Consider the following 9,369-nt stretch of genomic DNA (forward strand, 5'->3'; position numbering starts at 1 on the left):
CTGCTATGGTTTACAATCTCTTAATATTACTGATTAAATCCGTGTTATCGCAAGAGAGTGTAAGGGAGATGGCAATTGTACTGCTGATTGATTTTTGTTTGCTCAGTAAAATCAATAAAATTGGTTATTAAAAAAAATTGTTCAGTTTTATGGCAGAATGGGTTTTTACCAAAACATATTTCACTTGAATCTTATTTCTGACCAACAAAGTGAATAAATATAAATAAACATGGCTTTTCATGATAACTGTTCCAACCGATACATGTAATATAAAAACCGCATAAGTAACATGCATAGCATAGCCCATTTTCACCATAAAGGAGTTGATCCAAAATTTGCAAACCAACTATACCGCTATAACATGTTGGCTTCCACCTTCCTCTGGTAGTTTGAGATTGCTTCTCAGTTACTACTGACTTGGCAGTTTTTAATTTTCGAAAGACATGAGCAGTAAAGTATTCAATAGCAATGTTGAAATGGTGCAGTCCTGAGATAAGGTAAAATATGAGCGATCAGGCTATATTGTCTCTGATGTTCAGTCTATCTGGATGCAAAGATTTCAAATGAAATATCCAGAAGGGATTTTGGGAAATCAGTACTTTAAGACATGCTGAACAGAGAACATCTTTCTGTCTGATAGGATATAGTCTACCTTTCTAAAAAGGCTGTTTGAGTTTTATATTAACTATTGCTGAACAAATACATCAAGTCACAGGTATGAATGGTACCCTCCCCTACCAATTGTTTGTAATTATGTGGCTCAATTAGACACCGGCTGGAACTAAATCAATAAGTAAGCAGGCCAGATACTGGTCGATAACAAGATCCCCAGATACAGAATTAGGTAATAATTGTACACAAGGTAAAGACATTTTTTCAAAAAGAAAATCAAAAGCAGCGATGTACAGTGAAAACATGACTATCCTTTTGGGCTCATATGTATACTAAAGACAGCAACCAGAGGTGCTATCTGGTGGCTCCTTTCTGAGCCTGTCACTTGTCAAAGTTGCCAGGTGACACAGACGGGCACACATTGTTCTAGGCAACAGTGCAGGGTACTGATGGCTAAAACCCCCAAGCTGGCTAATGGTGTCACACACAGTATAGAGTCCCTGTGGAGCCATGAAGGTGAACATTTTGTAACCTTTTGTTTTTAGTTTCATTTAATCAACTACAATCAACTGTGCAGCACTGCTAACAGTGGTCATAGTCCATTATAGTCAATGACATTTCATTGACATATCTGTAGCATTTGACATGAGACAAGTACCATTAACTATAACATTGACATAGCATATGGATATGACCATCAGAAGACAATCGCAGGATTATTATTAGCACAGCTACAGCTCAGTGTCCGTGCTCTAGTCACTTAACTGCACACCTACAGGGTTAGAAAATGTTACACACAAGGCCACCCAAGAGTCCAGGTCATCCCGAGGTTTGTCATCCCTCCTACAGCACCTCTGCCAACGACCACTCAACCACATCCCTGTTCTAGAGTTCCTCCAACGGAGCCCTCTGCCCCATCCAGGTGATACCCACCCACATCCTGGTCAACACCAATGCCAGCTGTAGAAACCAGAATGCTATTTTGAGACCTTTAGGCCTACAAATGTTCGCCAAGAGACAGAACTGTGGTGAAAGATTCCCCCACAGCACCATGGTCAACCACCAGGGTCCAAAAGACTTGCAGCAGTGGACATCCCCAGGGCATATGCATAAACTCCACCCCAAGAAGCTGCATTGAGGACAGGAGATGATCAATTCCAGCATAACCTGCTTAAGGCCAGGGGCATCACATAGGTACTGTTTCTCCCAGTTATCAGCTATCCATCTGGCAGCATGCTGCATATGGGTTAATAAATAGTAATGCTCCAGCTGCAGCATGTCAAGTCTGCAATCTCCTGAACTCCTCATCAAAGTGACACGGCCACCCTGTTCCTCTTACCTGCCCAGAGAAGGGAGGTTAGAATGGAATTCAACTGCCTGAACACACTAGAAGGTAAGGGGCACAGGGAATTCTGAAAGGTGTAAAGACAGCGCAGGAGAAGCACCAGCTCAGACAATTCTACCCATGAGCGACAGTGGGGCGTTCCAAAATGCTACCGAAGAACGAAACAAGTCCATCACTCTTCCAATCTTGTGCTGCAACTGTTTTGTCTTCTTATGAGTAACATCATGCCCAAATTCCGAAACCGGTGAAGTTCCCACTGCAGCCCTGTAGGAAACTTGACTTCCCCACTTAAGCTGATTGTCTTGTGTGAATAAGTATTGCACTTTGCCTCTTTAAAATTATGCTGCCTATTAAGTGCCATATAGAAACTGTCAGGAGAGATGGGGTCATCACACCATACACAAAGTCTTATAGCTTTGCATTTCATCTGCCAATTTTGTCTAGTATTTAAGGCAACACTTGTCTTGAGTGGCTTTTGGTGATAATAAACGAAATCTATTTACTGGGCGTGAAGTGTTAAATATAATATTCTTGTGCCTGGTGCTTCACGCCACACCAAGAATCATAGTAGATCTCTACATCGCATCATCAATTTTTTTATTTGTCTTTCTTTTTCAGCTCGTTGATCATTTTCACTGGTAATGTTTTATCCCAGTATTTCTTGAGTATCAGAGTTGTTAACTCATACACGATGCTCCATAACCAGTCGGGCTTTCATAAATGCAGTTTGCATATTATTCATTGCGGTTTTTATTTGGATTATACTTTTGAAATATTTCAGATGTCAATATTCACACAACTCAAGTTTCAAGTGTATTAATTCAGCTTTACAGTAAAGCCATACAATATTACAAACATAAAATACACAGTACACACAAACCCCGACCTCTTATTGTACAGTTCTTGGCCCAGATGACTTACATAAAACTAAAAGGAGAAAACATTCCTGTCCACATATTCCCATTTCACTCGCTTGACTCCTTTCTTTGGGTTGAAGGGAGAAAGGTGCTCTCTGCCTTGGTTGAAAACCCTTAAAGGACTAACAAATAGCCAGCATGGCTTCCCTCAGTGACAGAGCTATGTCCTCTGTCCTTTGCTCAAACACAAACAAAATGGAGTTCGGCTCTATAGGGAGGAACAATGAATCAAGTCATAGATGTGTTAACACGAAGGTGCTATCCCGGGCTGGAGGGGCGAGGACAGGAAATGTAAAGTCTAACTATAATAAAACTCTGAAGCTATTTTTAAATGCTTCTAGAGTCTAAAAGACAACAGGCAGGTGGGGAAACAAAAAAATATGAATACCTATGCCAGCCGAGGCTTGAAAGGGTTGAGCCTCAAAAGTTTGTATGTGGCAGAAACACAGAAAGTGCAATTGTGCGGGGCAGGGTTAGTCCGGTTATATTGGCTGCCTTCTCCTAACTGGGACCTTACAGGACAACATCGGCGCAAGGTTACTTACACTTGGAGATTGCTCAAGGGAGTTCAGGGGATGCCCTGCAATTGGAGATGGCTCATGGGATCCAGAAGCCTTGGTAGCCTCCCTGCATGCATCCTGCCCCTTTTCCATGATTTCTTTCCGTTGGATTTTTAACTTGGTCTTATTGGGCACAGGCATTTTCTGATCTGCCTGTTTTTAGATTTATGTATCCTAGGAGCAGACCTTTGAACGGGTCCCAGCGAGTTCCATTGATGATTCTGTTTGCGGCCATCACCCCTGACCTCACATTTTGGGAGGCTCTGGCCTGATAGCTCGTTAGATGGCACCTCCCTCTCCTTCTTTGCAAGCTGAAGCCTGCAGCCCTCTAAGATCGATGCAAAAAAAAATATATGGGACCTTGTGCAACTTATTCGGGATGGGAGAACAAGGACACGCCTTTTCCAGAGTGGTTAACTGCAGGGTCCAGAGTCCAGGTTTCCAGATTATGGAGGGCTCCCAATTTGGGACACCTCAGAATTTACCTCATTTGGTTCTACCACAATTTACTGGATGAGAGATGGTTTCAAACAAATTTCATGAGGCAATGTGACCCGACATTTAGGCACCTCTCCAAACTTCAATTAGCAGAATAAACTGTTCAATAAGTATTGTGGCCCACTCAATAACTGAGTTATCGATCAATGAAAATATAAAAGGTTTTTATTACAAAAATGCACATAAGGAGTACAGAGCTAATACTATGAAAGCTATCAAATGGAAAGCTATACAGAGTATGCAAAATCTAAAATATCCCTAACATGCAGCAAAAGCAGAAAGAATTTGGGCAGCATCCCTAGTGGAACAGAAAGGTCTCCTGGCTCATCCCTAAAATCAAGGGGTTCTCATGCATATTTCTTGAATGGTAAATTAGTAAAATAGCAAAAATATCATGGTCCGAGCAAAAGTATAAATTCTTTGGCAAATCAGAACACAAGAATAATGCGCGTAACACATAAGCCCCAATCCAGTTATAAAAAAAAAAATATGTAACACTCTCCATGCTGATGTCACCCTGAGATTTTCGAACAAATATGAAGCATTAAACAATAAGTCTTTCTTCCCGTGAATGGATCCATTGAAGAAACAAATGAGTTAGATACTTGTTGCAGTCTTATATCCACACGATGGAAAGTTCAACATTGTGATGGCAACTACTGCAGTAAAATAAACCATTATGTTATCAGTTTACCCATGTACTCTGAAATCTGTGGGGAGGGGGTGTGTTCGGGGGGAAGAAGGACTGACAGAGATGGCACCCATCTTAACTAAAATGGCGTTTTGCACAGGAAATGTTGCATAACTAAAACACACTAATAACACTCTTCTACACATTATGGGAAATATGTTTAAATAAAAACTATTTAATTCTGTCTATATGTGTAAGATCATGTGTAAAAATGCATATTCATCATCATTATTGATGCAAAAAATCTAAACCCGAAAAACAATTCCACAAAAGGCATGGTTTAACTTGATTATCAGTGGTGTGCATGGAAAACATTTGCTGCATTTGCAGCATGAGTGGGGCAGGAGTGTTTAAGCAGTAAAGTTCAGCATACCTCGCAACACATTTATCATCAAGCATCACAGTTCAGTTGACTGCAGTCTGAGTCCATTTTGCTCTGAATGGTGTGGTAGTCTTCATTTGGTGCTCTGTAAAGCACAGGGATTGAGTGTCCCCCCCCCCCCCCCCCCATGGATGTGAGCCTCAAAAGTTCTCTACAGATTACTGAATCAGGTGGTCTGGCCAGAAGCACTTCCTAAGTCAGTCAGGCAGCTCTTGTCAGCGTCACGCACTCCAAAAATGGTCCTCGCTACACACTCAATCACAACTGTGCATTATCAAATTTAACAGACTCACCAGCTCGGTACAAATGCCCTGTTTACAAATATCCCCTCTAGCCACCTTATCATAGCAGCCTCCTCAGTTTCAATTTATACATGGCCCTCTTTAGAGAAATCAAGTATGGCACTTGCAACCAAATTTCGTCAGGGTTTGTCCACTAGTACTTCTAGGGTGCACCAATTACAACTGTGTATTGAGCCTTTCTATACTTGGGAGTTTTCTTCTCCTCGTGTCACAGAGTGACATCAGAAGGTCCTCTTTATAGCAGCTTTGCTTGCTACTCAGAGGTACACCTATAAAGACACTCCTATCTCAAATGGGCATCCAGACTCTCCTTGTCGGAGCTAGGTGGCGGAGTATGTAGCTTCTGTAGATAAACCAGTGGGCCATATAATAGCTGCTTGTGCTGGTTCACTTTTAACTCACTTATGAATAATCACGCTTGTGTTTCCATTGAAGGGGTGGCTCTCCTTCCAGACTAGTTACCTCATTTTCAAGTAGTGCTATATATGTTTCTAGTTGCAGTTTTGACTTCATACATTTTGTTGATACAGGGTGAACGTCATGTGGCATGCACATAAAATATTTAGGTATTTTCTACTAAAGAAAGCAAAGGGGATGCCGAAACTCTTAGATTTAAGAATGGAGGGCTGCAGGAGATGGACTTACAAAAAGGGTATGTGGGAAAGGTTAGATGTATTTTGTCAGAGTAGATTTAAGGTTAGTGCAACCAGGATTGTTGTAGATCAAGTAAAACTGTTTGGTTTTTATTGTGGCCCAGAGGCATACTGTGATAGCTTTTGGATTGTAAGGAACACAAGGAGGACTCTGGGGTGAACCAAGGCAAAGAAACACCAATGTGGGAATTAATAAGAGATGAGTAGTACAAAGGGATACCTTCCATTAGACTCAACAGTGGGCAATGTTTTTATAATGTAATATGTGTCCATGCCATATAAGTTCTGCCCCAAATGTGACATCATCCATGCCACAGACCCAGAAGTGATTAGGCCTGGCGAAATTTAAATTATGCAGCGTAATTCGCTTCATTTGGGAATTTCGCATTACGCTTGTAATTCCTGAAATTATGCCATTACAACACCTCTCGTAATTATGCACCATTTGTGGTAAACATTTACTGTGAGAGTGGCAAGTCATGGTAATTCACAGTACAAATTTACAGTGCATGCAAAGGAATCAAATGTATTGTTCGAGGTGTTCCTGCATCCTCATCCAGAAATTGATGCGATGATGCATTTCACCATAAAAGACAGCTGGAAATGAAGAATTTGTATCTTGTTTAATTATGCATAATTTTACTTTAATTTTACAAAATTACATGAAAGCAAATTAAACCAATTTCACACTCTTCTAGAAGTGCCATGATAAATTGTCTCACCCTGAAGTCCCACTCATGAGCCCTGATCCAGAAGTTTCACCCTGAAGTAGCCTCACCTGTGAGCCATCTCCTAATGCTTGCACCAGGGGTGTTATGATAGGAAGCAACGTCTTACTGGAACCCAATATACAAGTCCAATGGCCCATTACACAGATCAATGCACGAAAGCAACATAGGTTTTTTATCCCAACATCTGGGTCCCCTGAGGGCTAAGAATATCCGCCCTTTGACCCCATTGCACAGTACTGCGACACAGAAGTGACATAGGAATCACTCCAAGTTCTGGAGTCCAGAGTAGATATTAACAGCTCTTGACAGAGAAATATAATGCCCAGCACTCACTACATGAATGAGAGCCTACTGCTACTAGGAAGACAGAGACATAAAGACCATGGGATTTAGTAGTCCTAGAATCTACTAGCATACAAAAGACAAGCAGAACAGAGGAAATAGATTTTCACCGGCTTTAAACTAATTCACTAAGAGGAGCTGTATTTACAGTAAAATATTGACGTTTGAATAACCAATGCATATTCAATCTTTATCAGTAACAGCATGAGAGTCCATCAGTTAGATCATATTTCCCTTTACATCACATTTTGCACACTAGAGCCACATTAACTACTGCTATCATGTACACAGGAGTTAGTCTAAAACCTGACCAGTGTAAGAAATATGGTCGTTCACTTCTTGCTCAGAATGTAGGTCCATTTCATCTATCTATATGAATTAAGTTGATACGAATCTGCTCCGTAATGGCATCTGTGAATATTCTCTCCAAGTAGTCATTCTGTCATACACCTAGTACGGTTGTGGAGTTGTGTGTTTTTTAACTTATTTTCTGTATTTGCTCATTTTTTATGTCCCCTAGACACAAAGGAGGTGCTTTTTCCTTTAGGTCATATTTATTCTGTAGGTTTGCCTTGTTAGTTTGAATTTTCTTTTTCCTAGAAAGAACATCCATTCAATTTTAACACTGCTAATTGCATCACTTAAAAACTGAATTCGGTTCCATTGCAATTAATTAACTTCACTGTAAATGAAAAGTGACATTTTGTATAGTTTTCCTCCCAGAGATAGGAAAAAAAATTAAATTAACTCAGCTAAAAAAGTAAAGTAAATCAACACACCTTAAACACATTGCTAATTGTCATGCTAAACAAATGTGATCATAGTGCTTAACCCTGTAACATTAACATCTTAACATCTAAGCCGTATACTCCAAACCCTCAACACTATATTACAAGTCTGTAACCTTAGTCCCAAACCCCTACCTTATACCTCAGACCCAAAACCATGCACCCTTCACCTCAATCCCTAAATTCACAGCCTTATAATCTATCCTGTATAGCCTTAACCCTATACCCTAAACACCATACTCCAAACCCTTAACAACAAACCCTTAACCCAAGCACAAAACACCTGTAACCCTACACAACTAAATGCTATACCAGAAACATGTAAACCTCAACCCTGTGCTATAAACCCTTAACCTTTTCCCCCAAACTTTACCCTTGATCCCCACCTCTTAAACATATACACTGAACCCCTGTATTCCAAGTCCTTAATCCTTAACCCCAAACCCATATTCTGTAACTCCATACCCGTAATACATAATCTCATACCTTGGACCTATATCCTTAATACTATAACCTTTAACATATACCCTAAACCCTATACCTTCAGTCTTATGCCTTTATCCCCTGGCCCTTCACCCTTATGCCTATATGCCTATATCCTTACCTCCTAACTCTTAACGCTTTAACTTCTCTTATTACAAGCCCTTAACATTATACCCCAAACATTTAACCTCTAACTCTATACCCTTAGCCACTTTTATAATGCAGTTAAATATATGTGAGGAAAAACGCGTTGGCAAGTGTGCCTTTCTCAATATACGTATTTTTTCAGACGTAATAATTGAAACGTGCTATTTTTTAGAAACTTTGCTTTCTAAGTTTTGTGGCAGTATCATTCTGCATTTGGATAGAATTAAAAAATGAGGCAAAAACCAGATCTGGGTTCGGGCTTAATTTTTGGCAGATAGTAGTCCGATAAGACAGAACTTAGTTGACATAGTAAGGACTCAACCTTGAAAGGTAGGTAAATAACTAAGTACATCATCCCATAATACTTTGACCTCTGCACATTTCCACTACATATGGCACATGTTCTTTATCACTGCATCTGGGACATCCACCTGAGTATGCTTTCATTAAACTATAGCATATCAACGTGAACCCATTGTACTACTTCTGAATGTTCACGTACCCTACATCATTCCGTACCTTTAATCTGTCACCCCAGATCCTGTTAATATGAACGCCTGGGATTCTTTTCCAATAAAAATGTGCTCATTCACATAAAGGATATTTCTTCATGTATTAATGGTTTCAATTTTATATCTTGTTATGTCATGTTTGCATAAGAACGATTCATGCTAAAAATTAACACATGAATCATTATCTGTCGGGCTTTCAGGTGTAAACTGATCATCAGAAGGTAAACAAATTCCAATAACTTTCAGGCTGAAATAGTAATTTTTACATATCACCCTCTCATAATGGTATTCAAACATGGGCAGAGATTTGGTAGCGCAAGTGTGATAATCTGAAAGAAACACGTAAGTGTTAGATTCCTTACATTAGAATATCCCCAGGTGTCAGACTGGATCCGGAAAGTTTTCG

This window comes from Triturus cristatus, chromosome 8 (genome assembly GCF_964204655.1).
Source record: "Triturus cristatus chromosome 8, aTriCri1.1, whole genome shotgun sequence".
NCBI classification, from domain to species: domain Eukaryota; kingdom Metazoa; phylum Chordata; class Amphibia; order Caudata; family Salamandridae; genus Triturus; species Triturus cristatus.